The 24,889-nt window shown below is 39.4% G+C and overlaps 1 long non-coding RNA gene across 1 annotated transcript; it reads left to right on the top strand.

Moving 5' to 3' along the window:
• The first annotated feature begins 347 nt into the window (after window positions 1-347).
• On the top strand, window positions 348-16,622 carry LOC116997812. The gene is made up of 2 exons (XR_004418245.1): window positions 348-476; window positions 13,179-16,622. It is a non-coding gene; the product is annotated as an uncharacterized LOC116997812 (long non-coding RNA).
• Window positions 16,623-24,889: the final 8,267 nt, after the last annotated feature.

Here is a 24,889-nt window from a genome sequence, read left to right as displayed (position 1 = left end):
CAGCAAATGCTGGTTTGGGCCCCATTCTTCTATATATATGAATTGATTATCCTTTTAAAAGTCAGCACAGACATGCTGCTAACAACTGCTGAAATCGGACTCCAGGTACTTACAATAAAAAAAAAAAATCCTATTCTGTAGCTAAGAAGTCTATTTAAAATAATTTTCCAAGCATTAGAGTGACCAATTGCTACTAGTGGTTTAGAGTGTTGGATTAATTATGCCCATAATATAAAGCACTTACGATTACTACATAGATTGTTTTTCTGGAGGGAGGCGAGGGTCTTGTCAGTTGGAAAGTAAAAAATCATCACCTATTTTCTTATGTCTTTGCTTGTTACAGAGCCCATTGAAGTCAATGGGAGTGTTGCCATTTGTGGGCTTCTGCCACGTCCTGTATATGGTACTGAGAACTGGAGGGGGAAAAGGAGTATATTCAAAGGGAAGAGAACCAAGAGGGGAGGAGCTAAACAGAGGTGAAGAATAGAGTTCTTTGTCTATTAATTAGAGTTTACATGCCTTGTGGTAAGCAGTGTTCCTCCAACACTGGGTTCCTCTGCCCCACTATTTCATTTTTACATCTCCTGTGCTAGTTGCTCTTCAGATCAACATATTGCTCATGTATTATGCACTGAGTGGCACTAGCTGTAACACTCCACTGCTCTGGTGCATAGGAAAGGAAAGCATTGAATTGAACAAGCTTGTCTAGGGTCAAAAATGCTTTTTGTTTCTGTGGATGGTGCCCATTCTCCCTGAAACATATTGTCCAGAACAACACCTACACACATCACAAGAACTTTTCTCTGAGTCACTCAACAATATCTAATCACTTGTTGCCTATGGAGAAACAAGACCTGGTGAAACCATGGAGCTCTCCTGATGAAGTGTTGCCAACAGCTTAAACTGGAAGGGCTCCCTGGACAGTGCTAGTTCATTCCCATTTCCATATTCTCCTGGTTACACCCACCAGAAGACAGTGACAATTGGTTGCAATTAGAGAGGAAAAGTGCCATTGTATTTGACACTAGGCTGGACTCTGGGGATGTTGTGTTGCTGGGTGTGTCTCAAACTGCTGGGTGACCTCGGGTAAGACATTTGGGACTCAGACTTATGATCAGTTTATAACAATTTAACAAGCTATTGTGTCTCAGTTGAACAGCAGTGACTGTCCTTGTGTGCACTTTCACCCAGAGCAAATGGGCTGATGTGACCCAAAGTGTAGTTGTATGAACAAATTAAATCAGTGCAACCAGCTCTGCTGCCATGAGATCGTATTCCTGAGAAATCAAGTAATCTGGTTAAAAATTTGTGAGGTTTTTGTTTTGTTTTATTTTTTTTTCTGGATTGTTTTTAATCTTCACCAGTTCCCCAGTGCATATCACTGGAGGAATATAGGTTTTTTTTGGTAGCAATGCTGGGCACACAGTGGCAGTGCTGATTTACCCTGTATTGAAACAGGTCTGGTTGCTTTGCCATTACTGCAGAGTAAAAGGATGTGCATGGAGTGAGCAGCTCAACTGGTGCTTGAAGATATTTCAATGTCGTTGTGAGTCCAACCTATTAGATGCCAATCAGCAAAGCACCTAAATGCCTCTATGAATCACAGTATTTATTCCTCATGTAAAAAGGGAGGAGGTTTTATCTCCCTCTTCTTTCTCTGTCCAGGTTGTAAATTGCATAGTGGAAATGTTCACACTTCATGTTGGTACAGAGTCCAGCATAGTGATGGACTGTTCTTATCAGAGGTCTGCATACAAATAAAAACAAATCACAAGAGTAACAAGGGAGAGGTGTGCTCACCTGTCAGTGGAGAAAAGCAGAAGGCAACAATCAACCTCTGAATTCATAGGCTTTGTTGTCTGCCAATTAGCACTAACCTCAGAATAGTGATAAAGGTATATCCTGAGCCTCCTTTCACCAGGCAATTTCCCTCTGTAAGATATTTAATTATTATCTGAAGTGCTTTATTTATTAAGTAATTATTTTGGTAGAGAAACATTATCTTAATAGTACAGTAACATGTGAATTGCCGTTTTACCACACACACACACTTCCCATTCTTGGGGCAATACTTTACAGCAGTTTTGTCTTTTGTTGGTCAGGCAAAATAATGTACATTTGTGTACATAGGACCTACTTAAGAGCACCGAAGAAGGATAAAGTCAAAAAAGAGCTCAAGTATCTGCTACCACAAAGAGGAACCTGCTCCTCAGGAGCTGCAAGAGTATGTCTCAGAGAATAAGAAAGATGAAGTCTCTAGGTTGTGAAAATAAACCACTTCTTGCAGAAAAGGCTCTACATAAATTTTATTGTATCAAGTTAATATCATGTCTGTAAATCTGCTGAACAAAGAAATTGTTCTTTGTTTAGCTGGTTTGCACTCAAAAGCAGAGTGTTTGCAGTTTGTTCTTAGGTGCTGAGTAATGACGATAATGTGTTGGTTCTTATAATTATGATCACAGTTTGGTATGACAGTAAATACTAAAGTTTAAAAGAATGTGCAAAGAGTGGGATCTGGATGGGTCACAGTCAAGCTGTCTCCCAAGTCCTCTAACAAGGGTTCACACCAACATGTTCCAGGTCTCTGAGATGATTTCTCTTCTAATGTAGTAGCTGCTAGCTAGCAATTAAATTTCTGTCTATAGAAAATGAGTCCAGCTGGCTTTGCTTCCTCTCCCTTGAGAAATTCTTCAAAGTTCTAGGTTCCCACAGCAAGGCTTCCATGGCTTCAAAGGCATAATTTGGCACATGCCCACTGGGCATGCGTTTGTCAAAGTACACACACAAAATTTCACTGTTGAAGATCTGTGCCCCAGGGAAGCTTCCACTCTGAGGTGAAATTACTTCTTTCCAAATGCCATACTTGAACTATGAAAGGATACACCCTTTAACATAATAATAGTGACTTCCAAATGCAAAGACATAGCCTCTGATTTACAGCAAGCATACCCACCGCAGATTAGCTCTTGAGATATCTGAAGGCAAAGTATTATAGCAAGAGCTATTTATCCTAGATTCTGCCTCATTACAAATCATCCTTGTACATTACACTGAAGGAATAATAAAACAACTGCCTATTATCCCTTACAGAGTGGCAGACAGATCAAAACGCTCTCATCTCTTACTAGTCCTCATTCAGATAACTGTGGCTCTGAAGTCTAACCTGAACAAGCCACACCTTTTTGAGACAACACAAGTGCTCTTGTTTCTTCTCACCACACACAACTTTTTTATGTGAGAAGAATACTGAATGACAAGTAGCGCTCCTCCATGTGAGGTTTGCTCCTCATACCCACCCAAACAGACTGTCTAATGGCTCTCTCCTCTGAGAGCTCTTGTTGAAGCTCCTGTTCTCATGAGCTTGCTCCGTTTGACAGTGTCCTTTTTGACACACCCAAGAAAGGTTACACAAGTAACCACAGATGCCCTTGAGAAAGATTTTGAAGTATATAATGGCCGAGTACGCAAAAGCTTATGTAGGCCTTTTCTGTTACTGTCCCGAAGTAGTGTGTCCATACTGACTAGCTGTCTAGGTTCCCACTTCAGTCAATGGAAAAAGACATCCTCTACTATTTTTCAGAGATATCTAACTTTAAATTCTCTGTTAGGGTATGTGATAGGTTTCTGGAAGTGAACATCTACCTCCGTAACTGAAAAGAAGGTATAAACAACTGCTTTATCCTTGATGCCAAATTCTTAGCTAAATCTAAGGAGATTGATATCATCCAAGTGGATGAAACAATGCCCAGAGAGAAAGATGTGTAAAAATTTCAAATGTGACTGGATGTTTGCTGTTCTAAAAATTTTGTTCTGTGCCTAATTTGTGAAGGATCAGAATATCTTGCAATCAGACCAATTTTGTTTCTCAGTTACAGCTGTGGAAGTGCAGTATGGTTTTAGTGCTAGAGATCCAAATTAACTGCTCTTTAGAGGGTGATGTGTACTGCTTGATGCCATGGAGGGACAGAGCAGGTACACTTCAGGTTGCTGCGGAGGTGGTTTCTTTGCTCATCTCTCCAAATGATTTTCATTCCCTCTGATGGCTTCAGCAGGAAGGCTGGTGCAGATAGGGTTGAAGATGACAAAATGGCAGACCCCTCTCTACTGTTTTATGTACCATTTGGTACATAACATGGGGTCTCATTGATTATTTCAGGGGAAGGAGTGGATGGGACCTTAAGCACCTAATTAGGGCTTAGCTGTCTAAGCCAGCCTTGAGGCGGAAGCACTACACAGTGAGCCTGGAGGGACTCTGTTCTCACCGAGGAACACTGCCCCGGATCTTGCTTCCCACTTTTGTCTCACTGAACGTGAACCTCTCAGCCTGCAGAGCAATAGCATCTTAGTGTAGTTTTTGAGGGTTTCTTTAAGCTTTGGGGGATCTTCTTTTAATTAAAAATGGAGTGCCAGTGCTTCTATCCATTAAAGCATTTTGTATTTGCCATAATTTCTGTACGTTTGGTTCATTGCAAGAAGATTTAATTCATTATAACAGCCTCAGCTTTCTCAGGACACCATAGGTTTGTCTGTAGTCTTTCCTTCAGTCTGCTTTGTTATCTATAATGTTTCTTCCTTTGACACAGATGGTCACACATCAGAGCTTGCTCTGGTTAGGAAGCTAAACCATTAATGGAGTCAGGCCCTTTCTTGGTTTCAGTTCCACCTATTTACAAAGAACATACTAGCTTCCCTTTCTCAGTCTGCAGATGCAATCAAACCACCAAAGACAGTGTCTTTGCTTACAGCATCACATTTTTTTTGTGTTCGGTATCCCCAGTAAATTCTCCCTTTAGGCTTTATGCCCAGATAATTTCCTTTTAGCTGCTGTGTTTAGAGCTTATTTCTCTTTCTATTTCAGCTACCTTGTTTTCTTGAACATGCATACACACAAATACACCCTTACCCAAAGCAATAACCATCAGTACCATCTGCCTACATTATTCAAGATTTAGGGTGTACTTTTGCCTTGTCTGAGAAACCTGTATTACCTCATCAAAGAACTACTTGGCTCTGTTATCTCAAGATGAAGGGTGGTGGTTACTTCCATCAGCTTCAATGCCTCCTCCCAGTCTCGAACAATAGTGCATCATGTTCACCCTGTCTTTGCCCTTACAGGATTTTCTACTTGCTTATCTTTCATTTATCTCTGTATTGCTTTATTTGGCACTAAAATACAGAATGGACGTGCTGGGACTAAATTCCCCTCTCACTGACAGTTCTACTATCTTCTATCTCCACAGATAATAGATAGTGGAAATACTTTTGATGTACATCCATAAATGAAAGAAGAGATAGAGTTTTATTTTCTTCATTTCTTTTGTCAAGTCCTGCTAGGGTTTTTGTTTGTTTGTTTGTTCTCCTTTTTTATTTCTCTGATACCTCAGGGTTTTTTTAGCTGGCTTTTAAAGAGAGCTTGTAACTTTAAGCAACACTAAGGGATAAGACTATCTGTGGACTGCAAGGAAATTACATCTAAATTAAGAGAATAGAGGCTAAAGCCAGTTTTTTGTCTTTCAGACAACCATTTCTGGAATTAGGAAAATAATGCTCTTGCAGTTAGGAAGCTATTAGCTGTTAAAGCTTTTAGATGTTCCCCTTGTCAAACAACATCTGATGGCCAAAAGCCATGCTGACAGGGATTCACTTATGTCATAGGCTTTCTTTGGAGAGAAATACAAAGAAACATATGGGTCATTATGACCCACCCCTTCATTACCACTGTGGAAATGCAGGTTTTTTACAACAGAATAACATCTCTGCGATACCTTGGTTGTCAAAAACCACAATTATAGTCATTGTTTATGCATTAGGGAAACCTCATCCTAAATCTGGCACCATATGGGGGTGAAAAGAGCAGCTGCTGACATTTCAGGATAATCATTATGATGTAGATGCAGATATGACTCAGCATGATGAGCCTGACAACAAGAACAGGGAAAAAAAGCAAAGCAGCATAGGCAGGTTTCAAATGTCCCTTCAAGGCACCAGCCCAAATGCATTTCTAAGGGGAGAGGCTTTCAACATGCATCAAGTGGGACAACTCCTTAGGAACTCCACATGGGAAGCCTGAGCAGGGCTCCAGGCCAACATAGCCAAAAGGGTTGTTGATATTTATGTGTGTTGTAATCCAAGGGAGAAAAATAATTATTAACTGCCCAGAAAGAGTTTTGGAACATTGTTTTTTCCCCTTATTTTTGTGAACAATGAAACCATGCCAAGCAAAACTATGCAAACAACCCCACCTCCCTGTTTTCAACCCCTCTCTGAAGCACTAGCTCATCACTTTCCAGTCACTTTGGAGTTCAACTGATTCTCTTTTAGCATAAAATAACAGAGATACTTGGCTTCTTCTATGCAGCCCCACTGGTATTATTCAGTGTCCCTGAATTCTTTCACCAGGCCACTACCATCTCCACATTCAATCTACCTATTCTCTTGCTATGATGCCTGCAGAAAATGTCACTGTTGATGACCGTCTGTATGTTTTACTTCCTGGGTCTTTTTTAGTCCTTCTGTTCTTGGCATGTTATTTCCCGAGGCAGGGATGCTCTTTCTCTGCATGCATCTGAAATATGGATGTCATTTCCGAGACATTGTGACAGAAAAGCACTACACACAACTTCAAGACAATGCTAGACTATTGATATGTATAGCCAAAGCCTTGTTCTGGGACATTACATCTGGCAACAAATAATAGTTGTGTTCACTCCATAAATATGTAGTCCACGTTCCTTGTGTCAATCTCTTTTGGTTTGGAAGACTATGTCATTTTTAGGGAAGGAATATATGCTCTAACTTCTAACTCAATGAGGGGCATATCCATTAGAAAATTAAAATGTAAGTCCTTTCTTCAGAAATGCTTATTTTGATAACACATGAGGAGTTCAAGTGGTGCCTGTAAGAAGGCTGAGTTTCACTCATGCTTTTGTCACAGGGCTTTTCACATCATGTGTTCATCATAGTGAGGATGTGCCTGAGTTAGGATGGATGTTATTCCTGATTTGTAATTCCTGGTGTAGAGGCCAGAGGGCCTTGGGCAACAGCAATGCTAAGACCAAGCTTCTGGCTGCTTTTTTTGGTCAATTAACCAGCTTGCAATTATTCTTTTTCCTCTGACTGAAGGCCCCGGTAATGGACAGGACAGCAAAATATAGCTATTGGTTGGATAAGCTGTTCTGGCCTTTGGAAGCTGGCCTGGAGGCTATAGGTTGGTCATTTATCCTTTATTCCAAAAAAATCTACAAGAAAACAAAGACTGAACTCCCCAAGCATGACAAAAACCAACCAAATAAAAAACCTCATACAAAACTAGAAAGTCATATATAGAATCAATAGAATAATAATCAGAGCCCCCCAGCTGATTTGTGGGTAGATGCTAACTTTTTCAAAACATTGCAGGGAATTTAGATTTTTTACAACCTGTCTTGTACAGCTTTACAAGAAAGTCTTTGCTGGTTTGGCTATTTCTGGAGATTTTTCTACAGCTCTATTGCTTCTAATATTACGTAAATTATCAGATACACATTAGCAGCATGATTCTCCAAATTTCTGCCATGCCAATTTGAAAAGATACTATTTACCAACTAATAAATATATTTCAATATTTTTTTCTGCCTACTTTTGGATGTGTAGGAGGGAAATTAAGCTAAAGAGTCTATGACCTGTGCTCTTACAGTAGACAACTGAATATTTATGTGTTTATAATGGATACATGTTTAAGGTTCAGCATTGCTATCTGTACCTATTATTACTGTTGTGTTAACATCATTATTAGTTTGCACTGTGGTAGACATCCCCCTAAAGATCAAAGTCCCTTTGTATTATGCTCTGCATGAAGAAAATGAGAGGCCCTGCTCCCATGCTAATCACCTCCGCTCATGCTTCAGCTGCACAAATGTTATACTTGTAAAGTAGCTTCTGAGTGTATGGTCTTGAGCATCAGGGGTGGAAAACACATACCAGATGAACTACCTCTGTCATACTGTTCTCCCAGTTCTTCAGAGAATATAACTATGGCTACATCTCTGCACATGCATGGCTACATCTGGTTTAGTACAATTTGACTTGTTTATATATACTCTATTCATCGCTCTATCAATGGCTCTTTAATGATTTGGTCAATTTGTCTGATGTATTCTTGCACAACATTGAAATATTTTCTCTGTAACATCTAAGTATCATGTGACTTGATTTTTTGGAGCATTCCCTGGAGTTCAGGACAAGGAATGTCTGATTAGTGTTGAAGGTTTAGAGGTGTGTGAATATGGAGAGTTTTCGTATGTTTGGTGTACTCCAATGAGCAGGTATTTCGCTGTTCTTCTGGGAACCTGCTCTCCCATGGTGCTAACGGGTTTGGTGCCTAATTGCAGCAAATGTAATTTTCCTTGCAGGGAAGAAATACGTGATTCTAATTTAGTATGGACCATTTAGATAATTCTTTTTTTATTATTGGAAACCAAATAGATTTCCTTTACTTTAAAATGACATCCATTGTGCAGTCAAATGACTGTTGCTTAGTGGGAAGGCCTTTTAGAGAAAACTGTGTCTTACCTGTAGAACTGCTGCTCAGGAACAGAAACATTTATGACTTAGGTGCCAAGTATGACTGCTGAGTTGTGTTGTCTGCTCATGAGTTTTGTTGCTTTATGTTTTTCTTTTTCATTAGTGTGATCTGGTATAAAGAATGGGGAAAATTACGACATGTTGATTAAAAACTCAGTATATTTATATCACAGGCAGGATCTTGCATTGTGGCTGGATAACATGCTTTGTCTGACCAGTGTCTGATGTGAATAAATCATAAGGTTTTTGCTCACCTCCAGCAACACCTTCTAAACAGTTGCAATATCTCAGCTAAAGCTTCATTCTCAACAAGCTGTTGACGCTATATCCTACAGTGGGAGAGCTGTGTTTTTAGCAGCCCTGGTTAGAAAAGACAGCTGCTTTTCCAGCTGTGATGTTGAAATCCTGATTTAGATGCCAAAGTAGAAAAAGTTGTTTTTTAAAAACAACAATGGTAGCAAAAACTGTCCTTCTAACAAATGTATGGTATTATTCCTCAATTCATTTTTAAGACATTTTGTTTCACTTCCCACTTAACAGTATACAGAAGGAAACAATAAAACTTGCATCACAGATCTGAAGAGTAGCTCTTGGGCTGGTCTAGAGGAAAATAAGGAGCATGAGGCTAAGCCAAGAACATGTGTGGAGACTTGGCACCATGAAAATACTCCAAATTCCTGCTCCGATCCCCTCTGCTTTTTGTATGCCCATTCTAGGCAATGTGACAATGTGTTTTCTTACTGGGTACATCACTGCTGGAGACAGGATGTCCTCTGGGGCTCCTCCAATAGGAGGATGATTTGTTGGTTTAGCAATCATTAACTCATCCCTATTTTTTTAACGCAAATTAAAGCTGGCAGCAGAGTAACCTCATGCTGCTCAGTGGCAGCTCCTTGGCAGCTCCGTATTCTCCCTGGTTAGGTCACCTATGCCAACCAAGCCATGGACTTCAGAAATTGTTTTGAGTGCTTCAGCTGGCTTGCAATCAGACATGTGTTCCCAGATCTGTACTGGCAGGTAACTGAAAGGCCTCTCAGAAAACATCTAGAGTTTTCATTAAAACCACAAATGCATGTATTAGCGAAGTTATTTACAACTGGAAGGAAGGAGATGGACACCACGTACAAGTATCTAATTATCTAGTAAAAGAAGAATTTTAGGTTACCAAGCAGTTAGAACTAGGGTATTTAGGTACATGTGAATAATTTTGGGTTAGGTTGAGGTCAGCAGTCTCCACTGATTTCTAAGGCATTGATGGGAAGGTATCTGTAACATTCAAAAGGCTGCTGACAACATCAATCAAAACCTATTATGTGACATGTTATTTACTTGGAGATCTGCTGTATTAAGATGCCATGTGGTTGGAATCAGATAATTTTAATTGTTATCACATGTAATTGTCAGCCACATAATCGTGTCTTACCGATCTTTAACAGTGTTTGTTTTTCAGACTTCTTTCCTGGGGCCCGAGCTCTTTGTGGATTATTTCAGTGGTCTTTTTAATATCAAAAGGAGAACAAAGTTTTCAGAGACCGGACATCACGGTGATCCTACATCTAAACAATGGACTGTCTGATGTTAAACCAACATTGTAATCCGAATTTCCCAAAAATTTCAGAGCTCATTATAAAATGCTCTTTAGCTGTAAAAGCAGCAATGGAGCTTTTTGTTCTAACCATGCAAAAGCAAACTGACAGATTCAGCTTTTACTCACATTGTTTTGAATGGATTTACTCTCTGTTTTCACTAATGTCACTGGCCAAGGAAATTTCTGGAAGATATAATGTTACAAAATGGAAGAAGGAAGCATACTAACAGCTATCAATTGTTATTTGATAGAAGCATAAAGTATCTGAAGATATATTAATTAGGTTAAAAATAGAACTGGAGCATTCATTTTGAGTAATATATGGTGGCAGTATTTTCCTGATTAATCTATTAAGATCTGTGAAACTGAGATGAATTCCGTTTCTTCACTGTATTTTACCTCAGGTTTGTAGCTAAAAATAAGGGCTGGTCACATCAGCAACCTGCAGTGTTGCAAGACAAGCTGTATTTTACACTGTACTAAACTTTCTAAACTGTACTAAAATGTTTGATAAACTTTTATTTCATAATATCTCTTAAGATTAGGCAATTATAATTCATCTCTTTAGAAGTCAGTTCTTACTAAGCAATTTTCTTAGTGAGACATACCACAGGTAGATGAGAAAATGTTGGGTCTTGTAAATTTGCATATATTTATGCTCATAAAATGTGATAAATTTGCTTATATATTTTTACACTATCTCCACTATGTCTTCTTATGTTAAATTGAAAAAATCTAGTTTTAGCTAAAGCATATATTCCCCTTGGCCTTAAGAGGTCGTAAAATGTGTCTGGTAATTTTTTTTCCAGCTTATAATCACCTTTGTTCTTAGAAAGACACCTTACTTTTAGTCTGTCTGCCTTAAGTTTCCAGCCCTTGGTGCTCCTGCTAGAGGGAGGAGTCCTTTTTGGTATTTCCCGGCTGTGAATGTCTCCTGTGAACAACAAACATCTTCCCATTTTCCTTCTGATAAAATCAACATGGAATTCTTCACTTTATAGTTTGATTTTTGTTTACTGTAAGGAGTTCTTATTTTAATAACTTTGTGGTTCTTTCCTTTACCATTCCTGGTTTCTGTCAACTGCCCAGTTTTCATCATTGTATACCATCCTGCCAAACTCATGTCATTACGTGATTGTATTTAGGGATATGTTTACAAGGCCATTGGTGAAGTTATTAAAGAGCATGAATCCTTGTACAGAACTCAAAGGAGCATTGGGAATATCCATTCAACTGCAAATTCCAGCTGATGCCTCTTTTTTGGAGATCTGTCAGACAGTTTTTAATCCATTTGATATGTGTTCTATTGCTATTATAAAATACTAGAATCATAATAGTGTGTCAGTTCCTGTGGGTTTGAATTTAAACCTTTCTTTCACCTTGTTCCTTCTGCACTGCTGTACTAGCAGAGTGCCTTCCACATGGAATAACTACCACTAAAGGAGTCCCATTGAAGAGACTCGTTAGACTTGACATGGCACTTTATCCACATCAGGGTTTAACAGCAAATACTTTATTTGGCTATTGAGCACGTTTTTTTACTGATTGAATAACTCCCTAACTAAGCTGATATCGGTGAAGAATTTGATGGTGTAAATGCTTAACTGCAAATATCCTTTGTGAGTTATCTTCCAGTCTTCACTTTGATTTGTGCTGAATATTATAGCATATATCCAGAAAGCAGAAAGAGAAAAACCATTAATGACACGCACACAAAGACAGTATTGCATTTGAAATTGTGACTCTGAAATTCAAAGCATGATGATTTTAGTGTCTCATGCTAAAAGCTGATCCATTGTAAGCGCTAAAACAAGCATATGCACTATTGAAATCAGGAATCTGTGTTGTTGGTATTCTTCAAGTAGCATAATTGAATGAGACGTGCGCAACCAATTTAGCTATAATGCAATGACAGAGAAATTAGCTTCTACAAGCTCTGACTATTCAGTATGTTTAATGTACCTAGGGCCCCAAAATATATGTATTTATTACCAAATGCTGTGGATAAACAGAAGTAAATCGCCCTGAGAAAACCTGCTGCTAACAGTATTCTGTGGCTGGCATTCAAGTTAAATTGTTTTCAGTGCAACTACTGCAGAGCATTTGTACCTAAAGTCTGAAAGGCATTTAATATGAGACTGAGTAATATCCTATAGCTAATATACATTAATAATAACAGCATGCATAACATAAACTTGCCTTAGCAATTAGTATAACTGTGCAAAAGGAGCTGAGAGGAGTTAGATGCTTACCAGGCGAAGGTCTGTGTATCTCCATGACCTTGCCATGGCCATTACAGGTTTTCTGACCTCCAGCTTCTGCAGAGATAAGGAGTATCTTTGGGTGCAAATCTTCATTTGCATCAGATTTGATTGTTGTGGTTTGAGTTTTTTTCAACATGTATGTCTCTGGCACCTCCTCTCTAGTTAATCATCTGAAGAAGACACTTGACTTCATCAAAAATGCCAGGGTAAATTAAGACAAAGTCTACCAAAAATTGTGGTTTAGCATAGAAGGAATTTCACTTGGGACAAAAACCTTCATTCTGCCTAAAAAGAAATTATTTCTTGGCTACAGCAACCTTAAAAGTGAACATCAGACAGATTAAATGACTCCTGAATTCTAGAGGGAATTAATGGTCTTCAGCTTTAAAAATACAGAGAGATATTGTTGACGTAACCTGGAGTATTGATTGCACATGGGAGGATGGCTCTTGATAATATTCTTCCATATCACTGTTATGAAAGGGGATTCCTAAAACAGAAATGTCTCCATCTCCCTCGAGCAGTAATTAAAAAAACCCCAGCAAACCAAACAAGCAGTTGGCTGAATTCACTGTTCACATACATGTGCCATTTCCCGTTTGCAATCAATGAGTAACTTCTGCATACACCCCAGGGCGAAGTTTGGCTCATCATAGTAACACTAACATTAATTTAGGATGATTAATGATCAAGTCAGTAGCCGTGTAGTATTTGTGACTTCTATCCTAACACTGCTTAACTTTATATTATTTTTTAATTTACAGCTGCCATGGAAAATGACCAGAAATCTACTATCTGAGAAAACCCATCCATCATCTTCAGGCAATCTTCCAATCTGTTAACTTTAGCTGCTACTAATAAGTGTCTCAGTCCAGGAAAAGCAATTATTACGATGTTTCACAGAACAGCTTCCAGATAACATATGATGTAAACTGCTCTTGGGCAACAAATTCTTCTAAGGAAATTAGCTTTTTTTTTTTTTTTTTTTTTTTTTTTTTTTTTTTTTTTTTGTCAGTATGCAGCTTTACCAATGCAAGTCTGATAAAAAGAGAGGTAAAGAGGAAGAGCTGTTGGAAATGTGTTTTGGCCATAGCTACTGCACCCATTTACACCTCCCAAAGACTTGAATCACAATGCTCTATAAAGCCCTTGTTATGGGTTTGATCAGTGTGCAGACTGTCAGTAAGGATGAGAGATCTTACACGTGACTGAGATATGGTCAGTAATGTGTTACATCACATAGAGCCAAACCAGGCGACCTGGTTGGACTGCAAGTTCACATCCTGAGAGAGATATCTCACCTACTATCTAACACACGTAACCAGCAATGCAGAACAAGCCAAGCTCTGTGTGTTGGCATCTCTATTTTGATTCTTGCTGTTTTGGGGCCCTTAATGAACATGCAGCACCATAGCAGGCTGCTGTCTGCAGTCAGTACCTGCTCAGTGCTCACGCCTGGCAGTCACTTGCATTTCTCTGTCCTCAGTCTCCACAGCACATGGAAAGCTGCTCTGGCAGCCTCTCCAAAGTAATCAAGGACTGTTATTAGGTAGCTTAGATGGATATCCTGATGGAGGATGAAATCACCTGATCTCCCAGTGCAGAGAGCTTCCTATTAGAAAAAGCGAAACTAAAACAGGAGAGTGTCAAAAGAGCAGTACATGATTTATCTATGACTACCTTCACTGTAGCATGATTTCTGTAATGAGGTGCTTCTGTCAAGGAATTGAGGAGGAAATGTGGATAATTCCCCTGTGGCAAAAACCATACATTGGCAAAGTCTACTTTCAGATCCTAGAGCCAATACATTTAGGATCAGTCAGATGTGGTGGCATCTCACCAAGCCTCTCTGATTGGTTTTGGGCGCTGGTTAATGTCACACATCTCTTTAGAAAGTTCCTCATGACTAATACCTGGCTGTTCTTCACATGTCATTGTAAGCAGATGTTACCTTGTGACTAACTTTCTGTCTGCCCTTGCTAGACTCCTTGATCTTGAAGGCTAACAACATTTAGCATGATTCCATTTAGCATGATTCCATGATTCCAGACCCATCTACCTCATCAGACTCAATGACTTGTCTTTTCAATTCCACTTCTCTGTGTATTATTGATTCTCTTGGCATGTTTAGATTTCTGGTTGCAAACTTGCTTTCTGATCCCTGAAGAATTACATGCTAAAAGGAAAGCAATTCCTTCCAAAAATTTCAGATTAGTGTGCTAGATCTTTCTGTGTAAATGTAACCCAAACCTAGAGACCCATTTACTTTCTGAGCAAAGGTTTGGTCTTGAGTACCATCATTAAGCTGTTTGCCTTTAATTGTCGAAGACTGACAGATGCCAGCAAACAATTTGATTTCAATGTCTAACAAGAGGGTAAGATACATTGCTGAAAGGTCAACAGTTGGTATTTGGGAGTTTTTGGGAGTTCTTGGCCCCTTGGACACCCCGCTAGTAAGTGCTTGGAAAGGCTGATTTTGCCATAAGGCATGCAAGTTGATCAGAGTTTGGTTATAGGAAAGTCTGCATTCTTTGTGCAGTTCATAGGTGATTTAAAGTATTCACTAATTTAGTTGTGTCCTTTGGCAGTTGTGTCCTAGGCAGTAATTCTATGCAGTGGGATGGAAAGTGTTAAAATTACTTTCCCTAGGATAGGACATACTGGGAACTTCTGCCTTGCCTTGCCTTTTTTTTTTTTTTTTTTTCCCTTCATGTGAGCAGTTTTTGGGCCTCAAAGATGTAACATATTAAAATGTGATCATGAAATTGTGATCAGGAAGCATTTAATGGTACCTGCTTGATTCCTGACAGCATTATGCTGTCTGTAATGATGAGAAAGGTAAAAATAAAAATGATGTTTCCAATTTGAGAGATGCTCTGTAGCATTAACAGGGAGTCCAACAATTTCAAGGATAGAAATTCTTATATTCCTAGTGAACTGAAAAAAGTGCTACTTCTTCCTGTATGTTATAGGAGAAGATTCTTTTTAAAAAAATGTAAATTAAGTTATCAAATCTAAACTCATTCTTTGCCATCAGTTTGAAACCAGAAATTGTCACTTCTTTCCTAGAGACATCCATTTTCATTGAGAGTGACTCTGGCCTTTGTGGTGTTACTCTGTTATGTTATTTCTCAGCAATGTGCTCAGCCTCTACAGTACAAACCATTAATGAATATGTTTTTTTCCATGCAGATATTCATCTTCTTGTATAAGACAGTCTTGCTCCCTAAATCTTTTAGACCTATCACTCAGTTTATATGCACAACAAGTCTTTGACAGTTCTGTATTTCTTCCTAAAGTAGAAAGTCAAGAGGAAATAAAAATGAATTCTTATGCCTGAGTATTTGAAAATTACTCTGGTCTAGATGTCACTAAGGCACAAATGTCACAGTACATATTTAAAAAGAAATCACCAGATGCAGAATACAACATTCCAGACACACCAGATTGTATTCCAATTCATATGAGCCTTTTGTCTGAGTAATTTACTCTCCTGAGAGTTAAGAGAAATGGGGTGACAATTTTTCAGTTTTGTACTTCGCAACTTATTGAGGTCCCCAAATTCATATTTCTTTACTTTCTTTTTTTGTACTCACTGTGTTTGTCAGAAGACATGTATGAATGAAAATAGATCTGAAATCTGCATTGCTTTTCGGGCTTGGTTCAAACAGGATTAGCAGCCATAGAAGGATCTCAACAAAGGTTTCCATTACTTCCAGTTACATCATTAATGAAGATCTTTTGAACATTTTGGTCTTCTGCCTTTCATATGAAGAGAAATAATGATCCTGCATTTGAAAAACATTTTGATATTGCCAGGGATGCAGACAGTACTCACTGTTATACCTCTTTACAAAGAGTAAGAAATAAAATACCATTTAACAGAAAGACCATGCTTTATTGTATTTACAACAATGGAAACTGGAATATAACGTTTTAAAAATCAAGCCACAGATTAAGTTTTGATTGCAGTATTTCGTATACTGAAAATAAGAATAAGAAAGCAATTAAGCATTCATAGTCATGCTCTCACACAAACACCTTCCATGGTGAGCCTGTTTATGCAACTGAGTATGCCATACAATTGCTTTTATTACCTTCTTATAAAACAGCCTGTATAAAACACTTTTTTTTGATTGTTTCTTTGTGTATTGTTGAGCATGTTTGCATTCTAAAGGGCTTTGCCTCATTAAAGCAATTACCATAAACTTGCTGTAGTTTGTTTTTTTTCCCCTTCTCCCTCTGAGCACTAGAAATATCCATAAAGAGCTCTTGCCCAGCCAGGATGTTCTGTGTCTCCCAAGGCTAGCAGTGGGAAGCTTCTTTTTGAGGACAAAAAAAATCTGCAGAGATTTTCTTAAGCTGGAGCATCAAAACAGCAGTGAGTCAGGGCAGGAAGGGGGTGAATGGGGTCTCCTGACCTCTCTTTTTGACACAAGCACATGAAGCCTGGAGATTTTCAAATAGCAGTTTTGCCATGAGAGGGGAGGAAATAAGGGAAAGGTGGATGGGTTTGTTGTAGGGTAAAATTTTGATTGATTCTCTTGTGGGTTTTGTTGTTTTCAAGGGACCAGGACTGTTTTTCACCTGCCCATGATAGTCTCTACCCTCTACCTTTCTACCCTCTACCCTCTGAAGTTAGTTAGATGGGAAGGGACCTCCAGTTTCTCCCTTAATACCTCAGGTGCTACTGCTCAGCTGGTGAGATGTAAGATATGCGTAACTCCTGTCAAAGATTTCAGCAATTTGTTTCCTACCAGTGGTAAGGGATGAAGAGAGAGAACTCTCTAGGGTTGCACCTGGGTGAGCATAAATACAAGTTGACCAAAAGCATGGGGAAAACAAAGGCAGAGCTTATCCTATGGAAAGGCTGATGAAATTATTTTCCTTGGATCACTTAAGAAAAATTTCTTAGATAAACCAAGACTCATGGGTAGACGAACCTGCTGAAGATCTACAGGTAAAGGTGACAGGGAACACAGATGGCTGGAAGGTTTTTGAAAGAAAATTCTCAAATCAGAAAACACTGATTTGTCAAACTCAGAACTTTCAAAGGGAAGATGGTTATAAGTTCAGTGAGTTTCTGGTCCGAGTAAAAGACTTCCATTTGCTGTCTCAGGGCAGCCAGAACTCTCTGGATTGGATATTCAGATTCAAAACAGCAGACCACATGTAGGATCATAATCTCTTTAAGATGACCCAGGGACATGGAAGTCAGCACCCAACAGTTCTGGGCTGCAGTCTGCTTCTCCTGTTGGAGATGATCCAATTTGCATAGATGCCAAGGCTTTCATTAGGCAAGAGAGTGAAAAATCCTGAGTTGGCAGTCCAGGAATTACATTACCATGCTGAGAGGAGCAGATGTAAGTCCAGGTCTCTTCCCAGGCTGACATGTCATTACTTGTGTATAGTGAAACTGCTTCATCCAGGGCAATGAGCAAAAGCATCCCGCCCTCTTCCAGCACACTGAGCTCATCCTGGACTAGCGCAGATTTTATTCTGTTTTTTCTTTATAGAAATTTTTTTTTTACCCAGTTCTTCAATGGCTTCAGTGAGACTCTTAATCTCTGGCTATGACTGCTCAGACCAGGCCCTATTTGAAAGGACTTAGTAGCATCCTGAAGTAGAACAGCAGCGAGACCATCTTAAAATTGTGAGATCATTCACTCTGCAGGGAAACCATTTTTCATACCTAGTTCAAATAAGGGACAGTTCGATGAAAAATAAAAAAGATTTTACGATAGCAAAGTATATAGCACTGTAGCACTCAATAAAGGGGCCCTTTATTTTCAGGAGTACACAGAAGTAACCAACGTGAGTCTCTTGATATCTATAGAAATCCTAAACAGAGGTGCAGGGAGAAGAATTAGGCAGGCCTGCAGTGTGCTCAGGAACAGCCCCAGGGGAGGAAAGCCATGCTAGTTACTGCTGTCAAACAACATGCAGTGCCATACCCACAGAGGTTCTTCCTTTCAGATTGCAAACTGAGGCAGTTTGAGATGCTAGGGTTTATTTCTCACCATTCCATAGTCTCTTCAGTCCTTCAGTTCTACATAAAGGGGTTCTAAAGGCTCAGTGGTGCAAACAGTTGCCTGACCACACTGGCTCTTCTGTCCACCATGGTGCTGTGATGAATACATGAGAGACAGGGTCACATCCAAACCTGATGAGCCTTGATAGGAAGCCAGTAGAGAACCATCTGTACATGAATGTAAGAAAATGAATTTAATCCTGCTTTCCTGTTTCACACAAACTCCCATTTAACTGGAATATTACCATACCAGGTGATCTTGGATCATCACAAACACTAGGCTAACTCTGCTTGCCTATTCTAGTGGTGATTGCAAAGGGTTAGTCCAGAAATCTGTAATCTCTCTCCTTTCCTGGTGAGTAGTTGCTGGTGCTGTTGCCTGTAATCCTTGTGAGGTGCTGAACACCTACCTTTCAACATCTGACTCCAAATCTCTATTCTCTGAATAAACCCAAACCATAAACCCATGAATAGCTTCTTTCTTTATGATCATGTAACTTCTTTTACAACAGAATTCCATCCAAGTACACACACCAGCTCTGAGTGTTCCTTGGCATTTTTTTTCATTGCAGTTATATTACTCCAATGCAAATTGTTCAAAACATCTGCATTGTTATCAGAGCTGCTATGAGTTACATGTAAGCAACAAGTGTGTTCTGCAGCTTTAAAAGTACTCATGCCAGCCTTGCCTCTTCTTATCTTCACACCATCACACTGCTTCAATACATCTAACTCTAAAGAAGTGGCTTATATTTATTTGTTGGTTGTCTCAATGATTTTGAAAGCTGCCAGTGACTTTCCTAATTCAATAATGTTGCTACTACAGCATTAATCATTCATCATATCCTGAAAGCAAAAGTGGAGTGATTTAAGAACAAAAGGATTTAAAGAAAAATAAACACATGACCCACTGCGGCTGCTTTGGGGAAAGTAGCAATATATGCATGGCAAAGGCAGTAATGAATAGCATCTGCTTTATCTGTGGAAGAGCAAACAGTGTAGACATTGATCATTTCTCAAAAAGAGTGGCTTTGACCAAAAACATGGAGGAAAGCCATCCAGAAGCTATTTTGTGCAAATGAAGTGCAGATTTGTGTATATGAGTCGATACACCATTTGCTGTTTCCTTTCATTAAAACCACAACATTAGCACTGGAAAATTATTATAATGGTTACAGTCAAAGCCACTGTAATGCTCAATTCTCAGAGAACTCAGTGAGTGAAGGGGAGGAAAAAAATCCTTCCGATCTCAAAGAACTGTGCTTTAATGTAGTGAAGCTCTAGTGGAAGTGGCTCAGGTATCTTTTCATGCTGTACCAGCTTATTGTGTAACTCATTCATTGCATCCTCAGGGCCAGAAATGGCACAATGGCATTTCTCAAAGCACCCTATTACCACCTCAGTTTCCTCATTCTATTGAAGCCAAATCCTTCTCCTTTCAGGATGATCTACAGTGGGCCAAAGTAATTCATTATGTGACTTGGCTGGCTTTCTCTTGAGGGTTATTTTAGCTCCCTGGCTCCTAGAGGCAGAGTTCTGCAACCCTTCCAGCAGCTACACTGGCCTGGAGTCTGACCAGAGGCCTTGTTCCATGCCCCTATCTGCAGACAAGCAGAAGGCAGTGTGCGTTGTGCAGACTAATACTAGAGGCAATGTGTTTGCTTTACATTCTGACATACTGATACATGAAGGGCTTCTGCACAGGCATAAGCATTTGCCATGATTTGGTGCCTGTGAGGGGATTGCTCTGGTGAGATGCTCACAGGAGGAGGGTGTAGGGTACCCCATGTACCCCATGACAGTGATACCCAGCCTTAGAGCAGCTGACTAAGGAGCTCTCCTTTTTCCCTGTTCAGTGTTGCCTTGTTGCTCACTTTCGTGCTATGAGCAGCTCCTCCCAAGATTGCACAAGCTTTCTGTGCTGGGCCAGAAATTTCCTCTCAACAAAACTAGGAGCAAACCTCCACTTGCCTGCATGGCAATGGACCTGGAGCCCAGACTGTGCCTACAACTGTCTAATGAAATCCTCCTCAAATTGCCCTTACAAGCCATTCCTTTCCCTGGAATTGCTCAGCACCAGATCCTACTCGCCTTTTAAAAACAAAGAAAACCCCCTACCCAAACCAACATGATCCTTGTTATCTGGAGCAGCAACTGCAGTACAGTATCTCCTCATAGCAGGGGACTTTTCACACACACACACCTTTCATGATTCTTTCAAAGCTGTGGTATCAGAAGACTATTAGCCAGTTTGTTACTCAAGTTATCCACCTCTTCCCTCCTAAGATGACTATAACGGCAAAAGGGCAAGTGAAATTTCTTGGCAAAACTTCTAGACCTAAGTTGGGGGAATGGCTGGTCCCATGAGCTGACTCCCTTCTTGCCTCCTGTAAATGTGCAGCCCTGTGCCTGAGCATAGCTGGGGTTTGGCACACTAACGCTCTACCTCTGCATTGCTGGGAGAGGCCACTGAAAATATACAATCCCCAGACGGGAGCGATTTAGAGAAATTAAAAACAGACAAGGGGCATTGAAACAAGGAGGTGTCAAATGTTCCCCCTGCCCCACCAAGATTTTGATGTGGCTGCTATGTATACCTGTCTGTCTCCTCTTCACCGCTGTCTAAGTTTGAAAGTTAAAATGCACAGGAGTGGAATTAGACAAAGTAACACACCCCCTCACCGGCACACACATGCGCTTTTAATTGTGTGTTATTACCAGTTAATTTCAGCTTGTCCAGAGGCAGGAAGAAAACAGCCTATAGTGGGGCTTGGGCCTCCGGAGGTATTGTAAAACATAACATCCAAAGGCCTTTCTTGACTCCATTGCTTCCTCCAGCCCACAAAGAATGTATTAATTCACATTGTTTGATTTTTCCAGATGCCGCTGCTTTCCCACTGTAGTCCTATTTTTTTTTTTGTTAAAAAATGTACTTTAATGCGTGAGTGAGTGATAATGGTGCTGCCTTTTGGCAAAGAACAAGCAAGAGGAAAATTAAGAAGTCAAGATAGCTTTTTACAGTCCCAAGTAGCTGCATATCTCAAACAGAATAAGAATGCTTTATTTGAATACATCACAGACTTGAAGGCTTCAAGGGAATCACAGTATTGCTTGGGCTCACAGGAATTCAAGGGCAAGCTAAGAAAGATTTTTATTACATAAGGTTTTCAAAAGTTATCTATTCTTCGTGTCCTCTTTTGTAGTAGTAGTAATGGTACAGAACATGAAACAAAGGTGTCACTGAAGCAAGGCAATAAATTAAAAGCAAATGACTACCATGGAGTATAAATCTACCACTGCCAAGTAGATTTGCATTTCCTTATTACTAGTGGGAATAGGAAAAAATCTAGGAGATAGAAGACATAATATTTAAAGCATTAGTATCGTGCTTAGACTACCAGTATTTAAAAATACAGGGATAATTTGGGATTTGTGAGCCAGCGGGAATCTTATCTGCACCCATTAAATTCATCAAATGGTAAGTAAAAATAAAATAGTAATAAGAGTAAGTGATAAGGAATGTGTGAGTTTGGTGCAGATTGTGCCAAATCTCACTTTGCCTCCCTAATCTCTCTGAATCTTTGCTATTGTCCACAGAAGGGTGGACAGAGGTGAACCAGAAATTAATTTCTCTAGACTTCCATTAATCTCTAAAAAAATACACACATGAATCTAAGGAAAAAAACCCCACAGCATCATGCAAGTTAAGCTGAATATTTCTATCAATCAAAACCATCTGGAACATAGGAAGCAAAGTACTCTTTATAGCTAGTGAATAAAAATTACTCACATAAAGATTAAATGGCCAGCTTTTGCCAAATTAAGAGGCAAATTACCATTGAGATGCTCCATTTATTAGGATTAATGTCACTACTTACTATACTGTTATTACTATATTGCTATTACTACCGTGTTTACTGTACAGCTAGGCAGTGTGATGAAAAATATTAGGACATAGCTTAATTTTTTTGCTGTGTGAAAAGAGCATTTTGAAGAGGTTCATGTAGTTGGAAATGGATCAGTAATTTAATAAATTGAATAAACAGTAATAAAATGGCTGCTAAAATTCAGTGTTGATAAAATATTTATACAGCCAAAAAGGAAAAAAAACCCCACCTTTTTTCAAAGACTTCTCAAACACTGATTTAGAGGGGAATCCTAGTTGACAGTTTATTGAGATACTTTATTAATATGAAGCTGTGGGTTAAAACCCTTGGTGGGATTTAATGGGATGGATAAGGAGCAGAACAGCAGAATGCTCTTACGTAAATCACTACCACCACTTCCCTGAGCACTGCATAGGTGGGACTGCCTGTTCTGTCTGCAGAAAGAGAGTGCATTTGGAAATGAACTCAGAAATTACTCTGACTCATTGGTACAGCAATTGGAAAGCTGGGATTTGTTTCTCTTTGAGAGAAAAAGAAAGGGACATGATAAAAGTAGAGAAAATAATCAGTGTTCCCGGTAACACATAGCAAGAAGAGGACACTTGATGAAAATATAAGGTGGTTAAGTCCAGACCACTAGCAGGCAAGTTTCCTGTTTTCTGAGGGCTCACAAGGACTCTGGCTTTGCCAAAGGATACCAGAATTCAACAACAGGAACTCTGAACAAATTCTGAAGAAACACTGAGATTCTTTTTGGGCAATGATGCTATCTGCAGTTACAATAATTAATGCCAAGAAAAATAACATTAGAGAAAAATATAGGAACTTGTAGTTGAAGCCAGCACTCATTGTTTTAGGGATTATTTTGCAATCTTCGTTGGACTGTTGTCAGGGCAGGTGATACATCCTATTATTCTGAGATCTATCAGGTATAGGATAGCGAGCAGATGTATCAGGTTGGTCTTAAAAATAAAATTTCATATCATTGTCCTGTCTAAACTATAAATATGGATTTTTGTCAGGCCATCTGATAGCAATTATCAGTTTTTACAGCAATAGCTTTCCTCCTGTATTTTGTAGTTCATTTTTATAAAGAAGTAAATAAATAGGGTTTTCCAGATGGAATTTTGAGCATGATTTCTCTCTGATGAGCTGCTGACAAATACATATGCATATTTTTAATTACTAGCCTCGTTTTAAAATCAGACTGGTTCATTAAATGATGGAAAATGGCTCAGAAAAGATGGGCAGTTCTTTAAGATTGCTACTTCTGGAAAATGGTTCAGGAATGTCAGAGTTCTTTAAGCCCTCTGCTTCCGTTCCTTAACTTTTTACAACACACAGGATCTGGGATTCAGACAGATAGGACACTCGGTATCTTTTCTTTTCTTCAAATACTCTGTATTTAAAATACTACTCCAGTGGTTTCTGACAACTGCTTAGGGCAATTTTGCTTAGCCTAGCGGAATGTCCTGGAAACTACTGGCAATGATTTAGCTCCCAAAATTGGAACACATTTAGCAGAGACAGAAAGCCTATGAACAAATAATGGACAAATGCCAGAGTAAATAAATGTGGTTCATGAGCTGTGGTCAGAAATGTCTCTCTTTCAGTATGCAGTGCAAATCTTTTGCCAACATTTACCATAAAGTTATTACACAAAGCAGTTTTTCCTCTCAGTAAGACAAACTCAATGAAAGACTGCTTCTAGTCTAGCAGCCTGCCATTAGGCTGCGATAGCCTGTCATGCCACGAGCAAACCTGTGTGCAGTTGGTTTACTTCAAGCTGAGCTTTTGATTTTGTTACTCAGGCTTCTGTGCAAAAAGAGAGAGGCAGCAGGAGAGAGCCTCCCCACAGTTCAGCACTCCTTTAGGAGACCATGGAGAACCATAGGGCAAATTTTAGGCATCTTGTCTCCAAAACCCACCTCTTGGCCTGGCTGCACAAGTCCTCTGAAAGCACTTTCTTACACTGTCATAATGGAGAGAGGCTTTACAGGCATCCCCACCACCCAGCACCTTCCTTTTCAAATGCCCCATCAATGGTTCCAGGAGAGGAAAATGCAGGCACAAATCAACAGTAAGCCATTGCTGATACTTCTTCCTGAAACTTCTTCACTTTGTGTTTAGGGATGATTTCAGGTATGTGCATTATCAGTAAGTGATGGTTTCTGGACATGGGTCTAAGTGGACAGAACTTGTACTCTCCTCTATGTCTTTGGAGGAACTGACTGATGTCATCTTCAAAATTCTGCAGAAGAAACCTAGAATTTGCAGAGCCTCTCTGTAGCCATAGGAACCTTGATTCCAAAGCTAAGCATCCAGAGTAGCTTGGTTTGGCTACTCTCCCACCAAAAGTCCTTCCCAGCTACCAACCTCCCATGCAAGAATAGAAGAAAAAAAAGTTTGGTGGAAGGGCTTGTATCACACTCAGGCAGCTTGGGGTTGACCCAATACCAGGATAAAATAGATGAGGGAACCAAATTGACATTGTTCTGCTCTGCATAGTTTTTCTTGTGCTAACCACTGAAAATGCAGAAAAAGAGACGAAATAAAA

The sequence above is a fragment of the Catharus ustulatus genome, chromosome 1, assembly GCF_009819885.2.
Source record: "Catharus ustulatus isolate bCatUst1 chromosome 1, bCatUst1.pri.v2, whole genome shotgun sequence".
NCBI lineage: Eukaryota > Metazoa > Chordata > Aves > Passeriformes > Turdidae > Catharus > Catharus ustulatus.
The sequence above is the reverse complement of the archived record's forward strand: the minus strand, read 5'-3'. Positions and strand labels throughout refer to the sequence as shown.